This window comes from Haemorhous mexicanus, chromosome 1 (assembly GCF_027477595.1).
Source record: "Haemorhous mexicanus isolate bHaeMex1 chromosome 1, bHaeMex1.pri, whole genome shotgun sequence".
Classification (NCBI taxonomy): domain Eukaryota; kingdom Metazoa; phylum Chordata; class Aves; order Passeriformes; family Fringillidae; genus Haemorhous; species Haemorhous mexicanus.
Window position 1 is genome coordinate 53,169,153 of NC_082341.1, and position 21,505 is coordinate 53,190,657.

Sequence of the window (21,505 nt, forward strand, 5' to 3'; positions counted from 1 at the left end):
AAGACAATGGTCATTCTGCATTTACTAATAGATTGTTTCTAATCTTTCTACAGGATCCAAAAGGTTTGTGATCTGAATTGTGTTTATAAAATTTGTAATTTTCCATCTCTTCCTATGAATGGTACTTAGGGAAAGATAACAGCCAACAAACTTTGCAAGGACAGTGGTATTAGTTTTTAGGCAGTCATGGAGAAATAGAAAATTATGGCCTTGTAGATTTCCTAGATTATGTCTGTTTTGAAAACATTATCTGAATTCTAGAATCACCTAAATTCCTAAAGTTACAATACCATTTTCTAGCTCACTATTTTCTATGAAAATATGTGCCAACTTTTGTAATTGATAAGTATCTGAAAGTAATAAAGAAAAAATGGGGGGGGGGGGTTACCCACTTCTGTAGTTGCTGAGCAACGTTTGCCAGTTGTACCATAGTAGCAGAGTGGTAAAATGCAATGTGAAAATACTAGATGCTTGTTTAAAGACAATTAAAAAAATAAAAAGCACATTAAAAAAAATCCCAGTTTGTGAAAGCTTTAGTCTCAGAAGATTCTCAATTTCAACATACTCCTGTTTTTTGCTGGGGAAAGAAAATTCTTCAGGAACTTTCCAACCAGCCAGATATCTCTATGGAGAATGCTGTCATAGGACAGGGAAGTTCCTGTCATTTATATGCTGGTTTCACAAATTGGTTTTAGCACTCCAACTTGGAGTGTCCTGTGTGACAAAAAAGATAGCAGAAGAGGCATGGCAAGAGCACAGATTGATGTATTTTTGCCCTGGTTTGCAAGAGAACTTGTATTAGTTTTTTGCCGTACAGATTTGTTCTTTATCCTGTTTCTCGCTAAATTCACAGAGAATGCTGGAAAAATACGCTTTCAACACTTTATTCTAATTTAGTACATCCCCCATATGCACCCACAGAAGAGCAGACACATGCATACATGACAATAGCTCCTTATTAATGGCAGGATTGTCTAGAGTGTTTTGCATTCATGTATGTCTGTGTACAGTGAAGATGGCTGCAATCAGCCAGGCAAAATAATTGTCAAAGGCCCTAAATTCTGTGCCACATCCACTTCTCACATCACTTTAAGAAAAAAACTCAACAATACAAAACTTCCTGAACTTGTCTGTTCTTGAAAACACTTATATGATATGGAGTAGGTGGGGATTATGAAAATATCAGTCCATGTTAGGCAAATGTTTGTCCTCTCTCCTTTAGAAACAGGAAAGCTGTGAGAGTTTTCCAGAGCTGTAAAGCTGAGATAGGAGAGCTGCTTTACAGCAGACTCTCACTTGGCCCTCCTCTGGCTTCTGAGGAAGCATTAGGGCATGCTCTGCAGTACCTGTGCTGGCACTGGTAAGACTTGTTTACTTTCCCTTATTCTTTATTGGAGCTGCATGTGTTTTGTAAGCCTGCTCCACAGAAGCATTTTTTGGCAGCAGGGCAATGCCAAGGGAAGTATCTTTGGAGGACAAAACTCCTTTTCTGCTGTCCCACTGTGTTCAAATACATTTAATATAGAGGGAAGGTGTGTCTTACACAGCAGGACTGTCTCTCATACCATATTATTCTAGGTGCATGGGACAATGCCATTACCAGTGGCTAAAGCTTGAAACTTAAGTCACTGAGTAATGAAACATACGCTATCTAAGATAGTAAGCTGTGTAGTTTTATTGGCTTGTATAAAGTCAGATAAAGCTATTGATTTACTAACTATACTCCTCGTTTTCTCAGATATATAGAATTAGTAATTGCTTAAATGAAATATCTGGTTGACTAAGGGACAAAAAATCTGGCCTACAATACAAAAGATCGCATGTGCTTGCAATGTCCGGTCTGTCCTGTGACTCCAGTGTGCCAAATATGCTCTTATCAACACACAAAAGCAAAAAGCTTGCCCTCAGGGTTTCCTGTGCCAGTTCACAGATGGGGAAAGTTACTGTTCATGAAGGCTAGCAGAGTCTGATGTGAATGAAACCTTAACCAAATTTTCTGTGGGTAACTTTCAATTTACTTTTGTAGCCTCAGAATTAGATCTGAAACGACTATCGGTTAAATCAGGATTAATTTTGGACAAAACTTATGTACTAAAAAATCAGTTGAAACTTTGTACTTTGCAGAGAGAAAAAAGGAGTAATTACCATTAAACACTTGTCAGGCCAGTTCTGGTGAACCTGTAGTATTTCTAATCTGAGATACAAGATCAACCTCATCTGGCTTATTTCCTTACAAACCAACACACACTAATCATGCTGACTTCTGACTGAAGTCAGCCAGCCTGCCTGTCAACCAATCAAAAGTTATCTGAATCTGCTCCAAATACATGACAAAATTGTGTAGTATTAGCTGCAGCCAAGGTGAATTAGTGTTTGCTTCTCTGTGTTAAACTGTTATTGAGATATTAGTGAAATGAATACTCATCCTATAATGGCTTTTTGAACCGTTGTTATCTTCTAATAAGAAATTTGAACTCATATGTAAGGATGAGGTAGGGATAAAAAGTTTGGTGAGAACCAGATTCTACCTGAACTGTATTCCTATAAATAGCAACATGTAAAAAAAGTTTGCACTGATGCTGTACCCTGAAATGACTCCTTATAGGACTCATTTTACATTGCAAGGGCCAGTACACTTAACTATTGCTATAACCTTTATGACTTACAGAGATTAATTTTATCAAGAAGAAAACAAAATGTTCTAAATTTCAGTACTGGAAATTTAGCTTTGTCCATAAGAATGAGGGCAGTTATTCCTGGTTCTGACAACACTAAAAGTAAAAACAACCGGGCCATTTGCCTCTTCTGGAATATCTGTATGTAACTCTCTAGAAACCAGTGGAAATAGAAATAGCAGAATATCTGCCTTTTATAGATTCAGCATTTCTATATAGATTTCACTGTCATGCTGCTATGAGGAAACAGGGAATGCTGCTTTTACCATTCCCCTTGAAGTTGTACAGGATTATTAAAATAAAGTAACAATAGGTTTTTTAATAAAATAAACAGAAGACTGAACACCTAGAGGGAATAAACCTATTGATTGGAGGACAGAGCCCAAACATGCTTTCAGACATTAATGAAGACAGTACTTTTCGTAGGTTATTCCCTGTAAGTCATTTGTCATTCAAGAGACTTACCATCCTGACTACCTTACTCATCTCTGCTGGCTGGTACACTATTGTTTAAAGAAATTCCAAGAAAACTGTTTCCCAGCAAATTTTGTAGCAGAGGAAGGAAAAGATCACACAGGGCAGGAGGATGAGACTAACAGTAAACAAAATGCTAAGTCAGTTTTCAAGGAGACTTACACATAGGAAGAATTTGTAATTGTTTTGGCTCAACAGGACAGGCTGACATTTTCTGTGCTTTCCTGTTGCTGCTGTGGAGTGCATATGGAAGAGCATTATGAGTAGCCCACGGGCAACATGACCCCACTCTGCACAGCTGCAAGGGTAGGCTGAGGACTCAAAGCCCTGGAGAGCTGTTATAGGCATGCAGGGATTGCTGCCAGTTCAGCTGTTTGCTCCCATTTCAAGTCCCACCTTCACACCTCTTCTTGACTTGCTTCATGGGCTAGTGCAGAAAGGGAAGAGGAAAGGGTAGACCCAGGGTTTTATTTAATTGTCAGGTGCTCTGAAAGGATAGAGAAAGACTGAAGCATGTGTCCAATTGTGCTTGTATAGGCAGCATGAGGCTAGGGCAGTATCTCTGTGTTTTACACATGTTCCCTTCTCTTTTTTCTTCACCAGCAGCACAATGGCTGAAAGGCCTGTCCCAGATTTTCAGGCCTGTCCCAGAAGCCTGAAAATCCATCCCATGGGTAGTTAGTATTAGGGCTACTGGAAATGCCTGAAATAATCCTCAGGGTATCTGAAGATCTTGGTCCAGTGACATTGCTATCCACTTCTAAAACTAGCCTCAAGTGTATATCTGACTGCTAAGGGGTCTGAGTTAAAGGACCATGCTGAGGTGGGACAGAGGAGAAAAGAGGTAACTTAATCTATTTGTCAAGCTCCCTCTTCTTTGCTTCCAGTATTTGCTCAGAGACACAATGGCAGTGGGCTTGAACTCCCCATGACAACAGTGATAGAAAAATGCATTCAAGGATAGGCATGGTGCCAGTTGCTTGGTTTGTAAGAAAGTGAAAAGGCAAAGATGTTTGGGGCTGACAATTCTCTCACTGGCAGACAGCAACAGGAAACAAATCCACTGATGTAAGTGGGATTATATTGGTGCAAATCTATTATTTCATGGATTCTTATGAGAGCAACGGAAGAGTTGGTGGTCCTAATTAGTCCCTCGTACCCACAGAGAATGATGGTGTGAGAACAGAGAGGTCTGATTGTACTCTTCTTGTCAAAAGAAACCTACTGAGATGGTGCTGGTGCCCTGTCACCAATTGTGGGCCACTCTCCTGAAGTGGGGAGATAAGAAGAGTATCTTGGAATGATGTAGTTGCCCTAGCCCCATTAGAGAAGTGCCTAGTCCAGTGCTAAGGGAGGAAAATATTTTTGCTCAACATCTGATCCACTATTCTGCCTAAGATCCTTTGGAAAGAAAACCCTTGATTCACATATGTGGATGAATCATTTGGTATGCAGTTTTCTTTTTGTCAAAAGAAAAGAGACTTTGGCCAAGTCTCTCCATAGAAGCAGGGCTGCACCATTTGTATCCCATGTCACTTGAAATAAAAATGATATATGACTTTATATCCGGCAGAGCTTAAAGCAGCAATAACAAAAAATACTAGCAATCTAGTGATCTAACAGCGAAACATCATCATCCATGATTTCTTTTTGGGAAACAAGACAATTTTCCTCCTCCTATTAACTGTTCTGCACTGGTTCCAACTAGATCTCCTTAGAGAACTGCTCATTTAACTGGTCCTTTTGTAACCAAGATTATACAGTACTTCTGCAGAATTAAGAGGACACTCAGCTAGATTAAAACTGTTGCAAAAAAGCCTAACAGTCCTAAGATCTGGCTGCTTCTTAAACCATTCCAGTACTTAGTCCAGGTTATCAGCATATTCATTTCGCTTCAGTTTTCCACAGGGAAAAGGGGAAAAGGACAGAAAGCTGAATTGTTGTCATACCTATCTGTTAGCTATTTCACACTAGGTAGTACAAGAAATACCAACTGTTCTGCAAATGTGAGTGATTCTGTCTCTTCCTTCTTCATCTGAAATGCGACATCTCCTATATTTTTTCTCTTCATAGCAAAGTAGACCCAAAGCTGGTGATTGTTTTGCTTGTGATTAGTCACAAAGAAGATCCTGGGACAGTCTTTTGCCAGAATACCATATTGTGTATCCTTCACTCCTCATGGTTGTTTGCAATGCAAATTGTAGGCTTTGACTCCTGTAGTGCCATATCCATGGTAACCAAATGAAGGTAAGTTTGCATTACTTCCTTAGTGAAGTGTAATCCTCTCCCTGGTATATGTGCCAAGAAGGCACACAAAATTAAAGGAACAGTAGTATATTTCATGGAAAGGGAAGCAACCAAAGCATCTTTGCTTTTTTTTTTTTAATATTTCCTCCGTGTGTCAGTTATTGCTGCACTCACTCCTTCACCCTCTCTTTCCTAACTAGGCTTTTTCTACAATTCCCATTGTTAAAAGCTAAACTAGTTCTGATTTCTGCTTTACCTTTGCCAAAAGGCTAAGCAAATAATTATGAAGTCAAACTGCCAACTTAAACACTACTTGGCAAAAGCCTTTCTTTGACCTTCTTAGTATTTTCAAAAAAATATAAACAATGGGTCTGGAGAGCCAGGTGAAGAATGCCAGTGCTTGTATTCCAGTTTTTCAGACATGTGGCAGAGCAGAGGCAGAAGTGCACCAGCTTCCTATTATTCCACTATATTAATAACTGGATCAAGCCGTACAGATTAGAGTTATCATTTTCTTTGTAATGGCAAAATATTTTAGAAAGATTTTATTTATCTGTAAGATATGATGTAAAGATATTTTTTTCCCTTAATTTCTGGTTTTAATTCTACTTAAAAGAGCTCAATTCCAGATCTAAGGAGCTTTTATTTCTTTCTTAGCTTCACAGACTCTCTTTTGACTGGACCGATACATTTTTGAGCTAAGGGAACCGACTTAAACTGAATGTACTGCAAAATTATTGCTGTTGATACTGTTTCCAATGTTGTTTTAATTTTCTGCTTTTGCAACCTCTGCACTGAATTTATGCACTTTCCCTTATGTATCTGGAAGGCTTAAAATGCAACTCTTTCCCTCTTCAACACAGTCTCATGCTGTTTGAATACAAAGAAGAACTTTTTTACTATGTAGGTGATCAAGCACTGAAATAGATTGTCCAGAGAGGGTATAGACTCTCCCTCACTGGAAAGACTCAAGAACTATCTCAGCACAAACCTGTGCCTGGTGCTCTAGGATGAGGCTGCTTGAGCAGGGAGGTTAGACCAGATGACCCACTGTGGTACATTCCAAGCCCACCCATTCTGTGATTCTGTGAATCATCTTTAGCTATTGTTATTTACCTTTATCTGTAGTGTTCTCAATTAGAGTGAGTTCTCTAATAATAATTAAAATGCAGCATGAAGATACCATCAGCTTCCAATCTTGTTATTTAGAGTGAACAACACTGCTTGTCTCAAACAGCTTTATGATAATAGCAGATCAAGTTGATATTATGGCCTCTGTACAGAAATTTTACCAAAGGCTTCACATGGGTAGAACCATCTCAAAATTTCTATTTACCAGCATATGAGAAAGCTTGAAGTGTTATTACAGCATTTATTATATGTTACGCTTTCAGAAAAGCTTCAATTCCTGGAGTCACTCATCCTTGTGATTTTTCACATGTTCCAGTGGTGCTTTGAATATCAAACTGAGTGTCCTTTGTTTCTGTCAAAGCCAATGGCAGGCATGCTGGAGAGACAAAAAAAAAAAAAAAAAAAAAAAAAAAAAAAAAAAAATCATCCTACAGCAGCTCTGAGTTTAGTGTGCTTAACAATTTGGATGTTCATGGGCAGGGAACAGGGAAAGGGGACCCCAGCTTCATTTTCCTGCCCAAAGTCAGATCCTAAAGCTAAAGAAAAGGATTTCATCATCTCCTTTTGCTACTGATTAAGACAGAGAGAAAACAGTAAGTTTTCAAGCAGTGATTTGTCCTAATGCATGACAACTGAAAAGAAAGAATAATACAGACCAGAAAATATGACTATTCTGTTCCTCAGGGCACCTGACTAGATGCATATTTCTTCATGTTTACTGGAGCAGCCATTGGTAGACAGATGCTGTGCTCTTTCTCCCTGATGGAACTGCCATAAGTGTGGCTTAATCAGAATGGACAGCACAACTGTGTCATGTAAGTGATTCCACAGTTGTAGTATGAAGGACATCTGCTGTTTTCCTCACATTTCCTTTTTTTTAATGTTACCTAATGAAATAAACAGGGCAGGAGATGTTCCTCCTTTTAATGCCTTTATTAAAATGATCAGCTCAAAGTGGGGTTTTGGCAGTTTTGGGGATTTCTGCCACCACCCCCAACAATGACTCAGAAGAGGAGGATTTGCAGTTCTGTCCCCTAGGGGCCAGAGCCGGGAGTCCGGTCCTAGCAAGGGCAGTGGGTGTATTCTCAGGTTTCTCAGTTTGTGTTTTCAGTCCAGGGGGTCCTGGGTCTGACTGGCATCATTTTTAGTTGGGGCGAGGAGTGACCGAGGTTTTCAAGCATCTCTGCCGGCTCCGGACCACGGCCTTGATGTCCAGACACCACCCTGACTTCTCAATTCTGCTTTGGCTCGTCTTTTTTGGGGTATTTTCCAGGATTTGGTGAAGGTCCCGTCCCAGTGCAGTTTGGGTTTTGAGATAAATTTGCATGCCTCCTGAGATGCAAATTTCTCCCTCTCCCCACTGTCTGAGGGGAGGTTGTCATCCTCCTGGCAACAGGCTAGGGTGGTTCTGAAAAACAAGAATTCTCCACAATAGAGAGTTAAACGGCGGTACTTAAGGATACTCAAGGGGTGATTCCAACATTTCACTAACAAAGAACTCTTGGCCAGCGATCAATTCCTAGCTCAATTGAAAACTCCTCTGCAGCCCCTTCTCTTAAAAAAAAGGCAACTTTTTTGTTCATAACACCTAAAAGCAACAATTAATTCATAAATGATACAGAGTATGAACTCTACAGTTCCTAGAGTTGATAACAGAATTTTCATCTTAGCTATGGGATCTGAAAAAAGCATATTTTTTTCCTATTAATTCTATGTTGCAAAAGCATACTTAGCATTCTGTTGTCATACCAAAACAACCCAGTCACCAAAAATGTACTCAAATAGAGAGAACACTGAGGTGCTGGAGCATGTTAAAAGAAGGGCAACATCTCAATTTTGAGACATATTTTAAGAGACGACACTCTGTAATGAGTAGTCTGCTCTAAAGGGTTTCAACACTCCCCCTCCACCAACAGAAGATGATTACTAATAGCAGAAAATGGAAAAAAAAACCCAGACCAAGAGTTTGTTAACAACAAATGCCCACAAGGCAAGGAAGAAAAGTGAAGAACTAATAAACACCAAATTATCAGAGTTCACACTCACCCACACACAAAAAGGAACAAAGACCCAAAAATGACTGGAAAATGGGGCAAATATAGGAGAAATACCCCTTCCTGACATGTGGTGCAAAATGGTGCCTGCTTTCACTCTGAGGAAAGTGGAGCTTCCATGAGGGAGGTCCAGGTAGGTGAAATCCTGGTGGTTCTCTGGCATCAGCCTCCTCTCCACAGCAATCACAGTGGATGAAGCAGCTGGGCTGGAGCCTCTTGGTGTGCTTTGTCTCCCTGGCTTGTTTCTCCAAGGCTTGGGGTTGGAACAGAGTGGCCCACTCCAGCCGGTCCTGCTTCTCGGTTCTTGGACCAGCAGATGTTCAGTTGACCTCAAAGCAACTGAAAGATTTCTACTGCAGCTCCTTCAATACATGGAAGGGAAAAATTTTTGCCTGGGCCAAGAAAATCAAGATAGCCAAGCAAAACCTAACCACAGAGCACCACAGAATGCCTGGGCAGGGTGGCTTCAAAAATGGCCACCAAAGAGCCCAAAGCTTCCCCCTTCCCTGGTCCAGCACACATCCAGTCCTGGGCCGTAAAGACACAGCAACCATTTTTGGGCATAAAGCAAATGATAATGGAATAGACTATCATTATAAATCACTTCAAGACAGGCAACAAAGCTGGTGAAGGGTCTAGAAAATTGGTCCTGTGAGAAGCAACTGAAGGAACTGGGGTTGTTTACCCTGGAGAAGAGGAAGCTTGGGGGGGGGGGAACCTCATTTCTCCCAACAATTACATGAAAGAAAGTTGTAGCAAGGAAGGGGTCAATCTCTTCTGCCATGGCTCAAGTTAAAGGATGAGAGGAAATGGCCTTAAGTTCCACTAGGGGACGTTCTTATTAGATATTAGGGAAAAAATTCACCAAAAGAGTGATTAGGCATTGAAATAAGCTGCCCATGAAGGTGATGTAAGTCACCATCTCTGGAAGCATTCTTGGGGGTATTGTTCAGGGTTATTATATTGCTACTATACTGATGGTTGCACTAGGTGGTGTTGAAGGTCTCTTACAACCTTGTTATTTTGTGATTCTGTAACAGGAAAGCAATTTTTTTTTCACCCCAACCAGTTGTAGTGTTTTTGCAACTTTTTTGGCCTCTGGTGTTACATCTGAGCTCTTTTGCATGGCTGTTGCAGACCTAGACATGACTTTTTTGTGTTTCATGCCAGGAAAGTCATAAAATCACCTCTCTGACATGCAGTTCACTTCATGGATGGGATTTCCTCAGGAGGTGGTGGCATTGTCCCAGGTGATGCAGATCAAATGTCTCAGCAAAGTGAAGGCATTTCTTCTGTGGCAGCTGAACTGTGCCTTGAACCAACACTCCCAAGGTCAGAAGAAGCTTTCCAAATTCACTGAATAATACATTTATAAGTCTTTTACAAGTCTAAGCATTTTGTAAGTCTTCCCTTTCAACACCATGTCCCCTGATACTAAGCCATTTAAAAGCTGCTTTTGCAGGGCTTAATCAGTTTGTCTCTCTGAATGTCTTTAACACAGCCTGGTTTCTATGTCTTCTCCTTACTCCTCTCCCCATCTCAGGAACCTTGATGTGATTAAAAATTGCATTGAAGGAACATTGCTTTTGTGGTTTGATGGAGCAGTTTGCATGGTCTGAGGGCTAGCAGCTGGACAGCTACGTCAGTGCCGTCACACTAAACTCACATTTGGTTGCAAAGGCATCTGAATATTTGGGAAAGGTTTAATTTCTGAAAGACGTGAGAAGTGATAAAAAACCCCAGCGCTGCTGTTTCAGAGGACTTCAAAATTTCTGTTACAGTGATATTAAAAAGGAAAAAAGAGCACATTATTCCACTGATTAGAGTACAATGACAGAAATCTTACCATTTAAAAGGATACTATTAGCAAGACAAAGTATTGTTATATTTATTTGTGTTGCACACAGGAAACGGATGTGCAACAGAAAGAAAAGATTTGTCCATTTGGAACTTGTGTTTCCAGAGTAGCAGCCCAAAGATTCATCCTCAAAAAAAATTTTCCCACCATATCATCAGCAATAGAGCTCTCTATTGACTGATGGGCTCTAAAACCACTGATGTTTCACAACAAATAAGTGCAGGGAAATTTTTTATTTAGTTTCTGTTATGAATGGACTCAAAAGGAGTAAAATTTCCAATTTGAATTTATTAATTCAAGGCATACAGCATAAGCAAAAGCTTCAGCGCTGGACGGCAAGGGAGTCTCCGCTCCACCAACTGCCGCACCCTCATCCCCAAGGACCCCCCTTTTTAAGTTCTTAATGCTTCCGGACTTCTGTGTCATCTTGAAGTACTCTGCGCCTGCGTTAATTGTTGCTAGGGGGTCTTCTCTCGCCTCCTGGTGGTCGATGATGAAGGTCTTGGTAGTCTTCCTCGGTTATGTCCTTTAACCTGATTCCATATTTAGTAAAAAGCTTTGCCTTTTCTTCTATAAAACTTACTTAAAATCTTATGATTATCACGCGATTATGCAAGCAAAAAAAATTGTGCAAGCTGTTGTGCAAGCTACATGAATCAAACAGGCACTTAACCACAATTTCTATTTTTGTAACGAACAAGAGGTTTTCATCTGCTTCAATCCCCCCTTTCTCTTTTATCCTCTTGTTCGTCAAACCTAGCTAATGCGTATTGACTTAGTCTCGCACAATGTAAGCAAAAAGCTAGGTTTTTTTGAAGTAATTTTTGTTTTTAAAACTTTTTGATCTTTCTATCTAATTAGGGACCACTTAAAGGGTTTATGGGTCTGAGCACAGGATATCCTAATCACTATACACATCAGTATTAGCTTTGTCCAAACCGGGTGGTCTACATGGTTGGAATGGACTCATTTGTTGTTTTTTCTTTTTCCCGTTTCCCTTCCCTTAGTGGTGGCTTACCAATCTTGCGGTAGGACTGCCAGCATCTCCTGAACTTCCCACGGAGGGGTCGAGACTTCCGATTGTCTCCACGGTCTATTACCCCTCTGCCTCGCTCGACGACTCGGTTGCTGCGAGCCTCGAGGGTGACCATCTTCTCGGCAGCAGGGGTATTCTTCAGGAGTCAGATAATTATGATTGTCTCTTCCCCACCTTTTCTCTCGGCTAGCAGCCCAGTTTTGGTATTCTTGCTTCCACTTCCTTTTACTAGCAGCCTAGTTTCTGGCTTTTATTAGTGGGATATCACACTGTATGGTGGGAATACTTCTTCTGCACACCACTTTGAGAATGTCTAGGATGAAGGGGGCTGGTTCGTTTGCGTGATAACAGAACCGCTCGGGGTTTATACCCTTTGAGAAGATCTCCCACCACTGATCTGACCCAAGCTTTATTTCTCTCGAGTCTATTTTATAATTAAGGATCGTAGAAGTTAGTCTCCTTTTGTTAGTATAACAGGGGCTGCAAATGCCCCTAGGAACCCGTCTTTTCCGACAATGAGTCCACCACGGTTCAAAACACAGCTTACAAAAAAAGCTTAAAAATGGGTAACAGTTACAGTCTAAATAATTACATTTGAGTCTTTATTTCTTCACATCTAGCTGGCTCCCCTCCCCAAGTTTGTCCTTTATATTCGAGGCGAGAAGACTTAAAGTAAGGCTTTTTCAGTTCGTCCTCTAATCTTTTACAATATCCCGGTGATTGCCTGTTTCTTGTTAAGAGGTCTTGAAGATATTGATTGTCCCCTACCCAGGCTATGGTCCAAATCATGAAGTTCGCTTTAATTTAATTGTGGTTTCTTCAGGGACACTGCAAACCTTCCAGTTGTCCGGGGGTTTTACTGGTCCTTTGATCCGGCTAGCTTGAGTCCACCCTTTCTCAACAGTTCGGACTGCTGCATCTATTGTAATAAGTACTTGGTAAGGTCCTTCCCACTTTGGTATCAAGGGGTTTTCTTTCCAGCTTTGGACCAACACCCAATCCCCTGGTTGCACTTGGTGTAAGGTAAAATCTAAGGGGGGTTTTTGTGCAAGCATCCCTTTTTTCCACAAAGTCTTTTTGAATTTGTTTAATTCTGCTAAGTATTTATTTATGCATTGATCATTAATAACTGAATGCTCCTGAGGTCCCTCAAAATTGTATGGCATTCTATACAGCATTTCAAAGGGAGATATCCCCATATCCACTCTAGGTTTGGTCCATATAGTTAATAGGGCTAAAGGGACACATTTTACCCAGGACATTTTTGTTTCCATTACTAACTTAGTTGCTTTTTTATTTCTCCATTTATTCTTTCTACTCGTCCTGAACTTTGAGGATGCCATGGAGTATGTTGTTCCCATTTTATTCCAAGGGCCTTGGCTAGGTTCTGGGTTACCTGAGATGTAAAGTGTGGTCCCCGATCTGAATCTATAACTTCTGGGACCCCATATCGAGGAATTATTTCTTTTAGTAATGCTTTCACAACTATTTTAGCAGTTTCCCTCGGGGTCGGGAATGCTTCTACAAAGTGAGTAAGGTGATCTACCAGGACTAACAGATATTTTATCCTTTCTACCTTCGGGAGTTCAGTAAAATCTACTTGAATATGCGAAAAAGGTCTTTTCGCCAAAGGTCGCCCTCTTTCTGGCAACTTCCTTAGGTTTTTCCTATTTGTTTGTAGGCACAAAAGGCAACCCCTAGTTACTTGTTTAGCTATGTCCCAAATCCCCATACTCATGTATTTGGTGGCAAAATAATCTACTAATCCTTGTGATCCCCAATGGGTTTTTTGATGAACTCTTTCTAATAATTTATAGGCCATAACTTTCAGTAATACTTCCCTTCCATCAGGTAGAAACCACCTCTCTTCAGAATTTTCGGTTGCCCCGATTTTTAGCAGCTTTTTCTTTTCTTTTTCTCTAAATTTTATAATTTGGTCCTGGCTTTTTAAATCAGCGATGTCTTTGTCTCCCTTCAGGGTCAAGATTCGTAGTGCTGCTCACTTTGCTTCTTGATCCGCTGCATTATTTCCCCTACTCTGCAAATCTAATCCCCGTTGGTGCCCTTTTAGATGGACTACTGCCAACCTTCGGGGTTTCCTTAGTGCTTTTAAAACTTCTGCAATAAGATTCCTGTGAACTAAATCTTTTCTTTGAAAATTGACCAGCCCCCTTTCTTCCCATATTTTTTTAAATGTATGTACTATTCCATAACAATATTTGGAATCTGTAAAGATAGTTCCCTCTTTTCTTTCCAAAAAAAATTTAATGCGCGCAGTAAGGAGTATAGTTCACATGCTTGGGCCGACCAAGATCTATCTAGTGGCCCTAACTCCAGTATTTGCAACTCAGGTCCCCTAATGATAGCATACCCTGACTTCCTTGTCCCTTCTATAACCCTTGAGGAACCATCTACAAATAACTTTTCTCCTGTGTCTAATTCTTCCTCTTCCAAATCGGGTCTTATTTTTACTTGTTTCTCTATAGTAATTATACAATCATGTTCTAATGGTTCTGCGTCCCATTCTCCATATAGGAACTCAGCTGGGTTTTGCAGAGCTGTGGTTTCAATTGTTAAATTTGGGGCTTCTATTAGGATCCCTTCGTATTTGAGGAGTCGAGCATCAGATATCCATTTGTCAGCTTTTTGCTGAAGCACCCCCCTTATGTTATGGGGAGACATTACCCTCAATGTACTGTTAAAAGTAATTTTTCGTGCTTTTTCCACTAACAAAGCACATCCTACCACTGCTTGTAAACACCTGGGCCACCCTTTGCTTATAGGATCTAGGAGCTTAGATAGGTACACAATAGGTGTTTTTTTTTTTGGTTTTTTTTTTTTTTTGGTTTTTTTTTTTTTTCCTGCCCAATCTTGGGTTAATACCCCGAACACAATTCCTCCACTTACATTTATGAACAGGAAAAAAAAAAAGGGTCTGTTTGTGTCTGGGAGACTAAGCACTGGTGCATGCATTAGGCTCTCCTTTAGTATTTGAAGTTTCTCAGTGTCCTCCTCCTCCTGATTCTATTTTAAAATTTCTTCTTGTGTTAACTTTTGATATAAAAAGGCTGCCTTTGCACTGTAATTATCGATCCATTGTCGACAATATCCTGTTAGGCCTAAAATTTGCCAGATTTGCCTCTTATTTTTGGGGATCGGTAATGCCAGAATTGCCTGAATTCTTTTTGGATCAATCCTCTTTTCCCCTTTTGTCAAATAATGTTCTAAGTACTTGACTTCCTCTTTTACAAACTGTAGTTTCGCCTTTGAAACCTTTAATCCTTTTAGGCCCAGAAAATTTAATAATTTAATGCTTTTTTTTTTTCACTTCCTCTTCTTGTTTTCCGGCCAAAAGCAAATCATCCACATATTGCACTAATGTAACTCCTGCGTCTGTCTGATAATCTTGTAAAATTTGTTTTAAAGCTTGCCCAAATAAATTAGGAGATTCCGTGAACCCCTGTGGTAATACAGTCCACCTCAACTGTTGTCTTCGCCCAGTATCTGGATCTTCCCACTCGAAGGCAAAATAGTCTCGGCTTTCCTTTGCCAGGGGACATGCCCAAAAGGCATCCTTTAGGTCTACCACAAGTTATCTGGCCCCACTTTACTCAAGAGTGTATATGGGTTAGCCACTACCGGAAATCGGGCTACTGTGCGTTTGTTTATTTCTCTTAAATAATGCACTAGACAGTAAGTACCATTTGGCTTCCGAACGGGAAGAATGGGCGTATTAAAAGGAGACATGCAGGGTTCCAGTAGCCCTTTGTCCAATAATCTATCGATTTCAGGTTTTAATCCTTTCCGCCCTTCCAAAGATAAAGGGTACTGTTTTATTCTAATCGAAACATCTGGATTCTTAATAGTTACCGTAAAAGGAGTAATTTTCAACTGGCCAACACTCTCAGGAGTGTACCATACTTCGGGATTGATTTTTGCCTCATCCTCCACTCGCAGGGGACAAAGTTTTATTTTAAGTTTTTTTTTTCCGCATCAATCCTAATTCCTAGTTTAATAATCATATCTCGACCCAATAAATTATATTTTGATTCGGGAACCAACAAAAAATCCCCTATCCCTATTTTTAAATCTGTTTCTATTACTACACCCTTAATAATTTTTACTTCAAATGGTTCCCCTTTTGCCCCAATAACGGTTGCAACCTCTTTAAACAAATTACATCCTTTTGATAAAAACTGAATAGTTGACCTCTCGGCCCCAGTATCTACCAGGAAAGGTATTTCCTGGTGTTGGGGACCCACCTTAAGTTTTATCAAGGGCTCTTTAGGTGTTTCTCGGGTCCCCAATAAATAGAGCCCCTGACCCCCCTAATCCATCAGGAATTCTTTTTCATCTTTAATCCTTATCCTACATTCCTTTTTTTAAAATGCCTTCTTTTTCCACAATAAAAACAAATCCTCTGTCTTGCTGTCTTTTTGGGCTCTCCCTTTCTGGGATTCCTAAACCTCCTCTCTTCTCTTTCATTCTTTCTATTCTCGCTTGTTGCTGCCACCATCAGTCTAACTTGCTTCGGATAGTTCTCAACCTCTCTCCTAACATACACTTTCTGTGCTTCCCTTAAAAGTTCATCCAGCCCTCGGTCTTGCCAATCTTCAAGCTTTTGTATTTCCTTTTTTTTTTTTTTTTTTTATATCTTCCCATGATTTTGATACAAAATGTACCTTTAAAAAAGCTTGTCCGGCTGGTCCATTAGGATCCATACCAGAGTATAGCTGGAAGTTTCGTCTTAACCTTTCTAACCAATCTGTGGGTGATTCATCTCTTTTCTGCCTATCGTTAAAGGCTTTATCTATGTTCTGGCCCCTCGGGACTGATTCCCTAATTCCTTGGATTATAATAGTTCTTAAATCCTGCATATGCGTTCGATGGGCTGGGCTTTGATGATCCCATTGCGGATTTTGCAGGGGCCACTTAGTATCCGCGGCGGGACCCTGGGCGTGTTGCGCATCCCAAATACGCATTCCCTCCTTCCTAATCATATTTCGTTTTTCAGCCGAAAATAAAATTGTTAAAATCGACTGGAGTTCTTCCCATGTATACATGTTTGGACCCAAAAATTGATCTACCTTATCAGCTACTCCTAAAAAATCTTCTAGTAAATGTCCCATTTCTTTTTTTTTTGAATTCTCGAACATCAGTTGAACTCAGGGGGACTGAAATAAATCCTATTCCTGCCTGCGGACCCCCCATCGGCATTTCCCTTAAGGGAAAAAGCCCCGTCTGTTGTTCCTTAGTTCGACTCCTGGTGATTGGACCCCTGTAATCTGATTGGTCCGAATCACTATCATTACTTTGAGATGGGGGCACTGGTGCATTTAGCACTGGAGGAGGTGGGGGTGGAACATAAGGAGGGGGTACTATTATAATTTCATCTCCTTTCCCCTTCTTCTCCTTTTTTCTTATTCAGTTCCCTATTTTCCTCAGTTAACTTAAAGATGTATACTTCTGGTCTAGACACCCAAATTTTTGCATACTCGCTTTCTTCTAGCGAGGTATGTTCTTTAAAGTTTACCCAAATATTTAATGTCTGTCTTACCCAATCTTTCGATGATCCGAAGATGGGCCAATATACATTCTTAGAAATTTCTTTCTCGCCCCAAACTTCTATACAATAGTGTATCCCAGAGGGCTGTCCCTTGGAATGGGGGGGAGCTTAACCCGTACAGGGGGCTTACTCTTCCCCTGTCCCATTCTTCCGGAGTGCCTTCTTACACACACGTATCTTTCGCTTTCCCTCTTTCGTGGCCCGAGCCCTCGCGGGTCTGCGGGAACCGCACTACTGGAAGGTCCGCAATCGCTTGGAAGATCTGGCTACCAGTCCTCCTCTCATTCACACATCACATCGCCGCACTCCGGGATCCCAACCCCAACCGGACGGATCCCGTTCCTCCGGAGTGCCCCCGCACTCCGGGATCCCAATTCGCAAATACTCACGCGTCCTGCGTCTTCGTCCGGACCCTGTGCACAGAGGATTAAGGGGTTCACCGGTGTCTCCCTTTTGCTTATGAGTATAGTTTTAGGTTCGTCAGATAGGGAGGTGGAGGTCGTCCAGAGGGGCCACCGAAATAGGTTAGGTGGGGCGCCTCCCTCTCTGGAACAACTTATCCAATTCAACTCCCGTATCCGAGTCACGGCACCAATTTGTTATGAATGGACTCAAAAGGAGTAAAATTTCCAATTTGAATTTATTAATTCAAGGCATACAGCATAAGCAAAAGCTTCAGCGCTGGACGGCAGGGGAGTCTCCGCTCCACCAACTGCCGCACCCTCATCCCCAAGGACCCCCCTTTTTAAGTTCTTAATGCTTCCGGACTTCTGTGTCATCTTGAAGTACTCTGCGCCTGCGTTAATTGTTGCTAGGGGGTCTTCTCTCGCCTCCTGGTGGTCGATGATGAAGGTCTTGGTAGTCTTCCTCGGTTATGTCCTTTAACCTGATTCCATATTTAGTAAAAAGCTTTGCCTTTTCTTCTATAAAACTTACTTAAAATCTTATGATTATCACGCGATTATGCAAGCAAAAAAAATTGTGCAAGCTGTTGTGCAAGCTACATGAATCAAACAGGCACTTAACCACAATTTCTATTTTTGTAACGAACAAGAGGTTTTCATCTGCTTCAGTTTCCAGACTTGCTTTTTGAGATTACATCAGACTCAGGCCAACGTGTTGTACTGGTGACAAGCATTTGTGCTTTGCTCTCAGTCACTAATTCCATCTTCACTTTTATTCTCAATGTTGCTTTCTTGTTCTGGTGGAATCTTTGCACCTGTTTGTTTTTCCTGTTTGTCCTGGTTTAACATAGTCTGATTTTTAGTTAAGGAGAAATCCATCAGCTACTGAAGTGATTCTCTGTGAGGACTACTAACAGCTTCCTCCGGACCCAATAGAACCAATCAGCTGGCTAGTTTTGAATATTTCCACCCTTTTATAACACTTAGGAAAGCTGAACACCCCGCTGTGAAATCACATTTTAAAACTAAAAAAGCCCGGGAAAAACTCTCTTGCTTCCGGCTTTTGGACAGGTAACTGGGGGCCTGCGTGGCCCGGCAGGGCCAGGTTGGACCCTGCCCTGCTGCAGCGCAGGCCGGGCCGGGCCGTGCGGCACGGCCAAGTCGGCCCGCGGCGGGGCGTGGTGCGGCGCGGCTTTGCTGACACTCTGCTGCCACCGAGTTCCAACCACGGCCGGCGGACAAGGCCGGCTCCGCCTGACTTCGGGTGGAGCCGAGCCGCGCCTCGCTCCGGCCGTGAGCTGCCGAGCCATACTGCTGGCACTGCGGGAGATCATGCGGCTAAGAACATAGCCGGCCCTGCAGCTCCCCGCAGAAAGCAGCACCACGGCTGGAATCGAACGCGGCAGGGACCGGAAAACAGCCATGCAGCCCGAGCAGCAACCGCCCTGTAGAGATCAGAGCACCATATGAAGAGGTCCAGCGAGATATGAACTCTTTCAGTGCACAGATGAAACTAACAGACATCAATCCTCTCCCGAGTCAGAGGAAAGTAAAAAAGTGAAGGCACATGAAGAGAACAACACAGAGACGCCAAAATCAGTGAAGAAGGAAGAACTGAAATCCAGAGGAAAGAGAAAGAAGAGGTGCTTCAAACTTAAGAGCTGAAATTCTTTTGTAAGGCCGTTGTGATGGACTATGATACAGTAGAATATATATGTAATTCATTAAAAGCATGGGGGGATGGAGCGTTCAAACTGTAGACATGAGCAAAGGCACCCGTGCTAAAGCAAGCAGATGTTGAACTAGCTGTGATCCAGTAAGAAGCTTGAACAGGGAGAGATAAGTGATGAAGAACTTTGGCCCTAGGAAAGATGAGGTCTTCCTGAGATGAGATGAGACCTTTCTTCCTTCAAGGTCTTTGCATTTCTGTTCCCAGAGATGAAGATGAGCTTAGAGATAGATGAAAAGAACCTTTGCTTTTGAACAGCTCATCCTTAAAAGTGTACCCCATTAGCCCAAGATTGAGCTCTTGAAAACAATTGTGGGGAAAGCTGTGAGTCGAGGGGAGGGACTTTCACATGGTGAACAGATTTCCATCTCCAGGGCAGCTGATTCACTGTGATGTTGAAGACACAAGAAAACTCTTTCTTGTGGAGAAGTTTCCATGGCACGGCAAGAGAGACTCTTCTCCCTAAGTGAACTGAAGAACGACTATTTTAGAGGGGGTAAATTGACTGAAAGTCCTAGGTTTTGTCTCTTTATGTTGTCAGTGGGAAAGAAAAGAGGAGGTAGAGGGACAAGTGTTCTGAAGGTTTATTCTGATTCTTATAATTCTTTTAGTACTGTTAATTAAGTTCTCTTTATACTCTTTAAAATTTTGAGACTGCTTTTGCCTTTCTTCTAATCCTTATCTCACAGCAGAAAATGAGTAAATAATTTTAGTGGATATGCTCAACCCACTACACTATTGAAATGTTAAAAAAGCACAACTTTCTTTTTTCCCAGGGGAGTTTTTAAGTACCAGATACTTATATTGATACTCAGTGTCATAGTAATGATTGTGGTTTGCCTCCTTTTTCTTCAGTGGATAGGGAAAACATTGCCAGTGTAGCAAAATCTAATCTTTCTTTCACCAAACTTTCATGAGTGTTTTACTGTTTTCATTTTTGTCTGGGTGAATGTGCCACTTGTCCGGAAATATAATTTCAGAGCTCTGTGTTTAGTCCAAGGCCAGGCTGCTTCTTCCATCAACAAAGAAAAAAACCTCTTTGTGTCTTCCTTCTAATATGGGTGAACTCTTTTACTGACCATAAAGGGAACTGAAAAGATTGGTTGAGAGAAAACATGCTGGTTTACTGGTCTGGTATAGTCTAATCTTCAGTGAACCAGTTATGAGCTTTCAGAGTTACAGTTAGGCAGACATGGACAGTCTTCAAACAACTCTGTTGCTTTGTAGTTTAACAAAAAAAAAAAAAAAATAGAGTAACTTTGTAAATTCATATTCCATATGTCCAAATTAGATCTCTAAAGACTTGAGTGTAAAGACTTGTGACTGTTGCAATCTTTCCATGTCTTTTCACTGTGCTAATGAGAGTTGCAGCATTGAATCCAGGAGGTAATAATGCAATGAAGCCACCTCCCACTTTATCTTATGTCTAATTCAACCATGTTGCAGATCAGCCCTCCCCTCCCTCCTCTGTAATGTGTCCTTAAACTGATAGTCTCATTAGCTGTGGTTGAACCTGCAGGAAAAGAAGCCTGCCTTTGATAGTTTTCAGCAATGGCTTAAATATCTGTGAGCCATGTTTGTTTATCTTTGGGTTAAAAAACTGAAAAGAAAGGTGGGAGAGCTGGGATGCATTTCTGGCTCTGCTGGAGGATAAATCTCCCTCTACACAAGACTGAACAGCCTCCACAATTCAAGCTATGCAGGAACTGTGTATTGGGATGCATTCATGCAGAATAAGAAAATATTGTTTTCAATTTTCATTAGGACTGCTAGATACTTCTAGAATATTTACAGCTGCATAGAATAAAGTAATGCTTTGCAATTTTGTTTTTCTTTCCAAATTTAGTTATAAAAAGCTATCAGACCACTAAAGGAAATTACTAGACTCTTCTCCCAGTATTGCCTATCCATTCTAAGATTGACTAAAAATGAAGTCATTCAGTGGGGTAGTAATGGGTAAGATAATTTGGCAATGGTCTTCCTGAGACCTCTACTTTTATTTTTAGAGGACTATATAGAAGAAAATATCCATCAATGGTTGCATTCTTGTGTTCTGTAAGTTTGTGTTACTTCATTATAAAATTTATCTTTTTTCTCCGGTAAGAAATATAGTATCTTCAGTATTGAAGATTCTGGTAGGAAAATTGTGACCCCTGAAAATTCTGAACAAAATGTTTTACTTTGGTTGATTTGAACAAAAGATTGAGCTTTTTATTTTGTTAAACTCCATCAAAATGCTTTCTACACAACTATTTGTTCTGAAACGACCTGTCTTGCTTATGACACAGTCCTTCATGTGAAATGCATCTCAATGCTCCATTAATTTCCAGG

The 21,505-nt window shown here is 41.0% G+C and overlaps 1 long non-coding RNA gene across 1 annotated transcript; it reads right to left on the reverse strand.

Annotated features, from left to right (window-relative positions):
* Positions 1-10,707: 10,707 nt before the first annotated feature.
* On the reverse strand, positions 10,708-18,600 carry LOC132328991 (uncharacterized). The gene is made up of 2 exons (XR_009486933.1): positions 17,431-18,600; positions 10,708-12,394 (listed from the first exon to the last, which is right to left on the reverse strand). It is a non-coding gene; the product is annotated as an uncharacterized LOC132328991 (long non-coding RNA).
* Between the last annotated feature and the right edge of the window lie 2,905 nt (positions 18,601-21,505).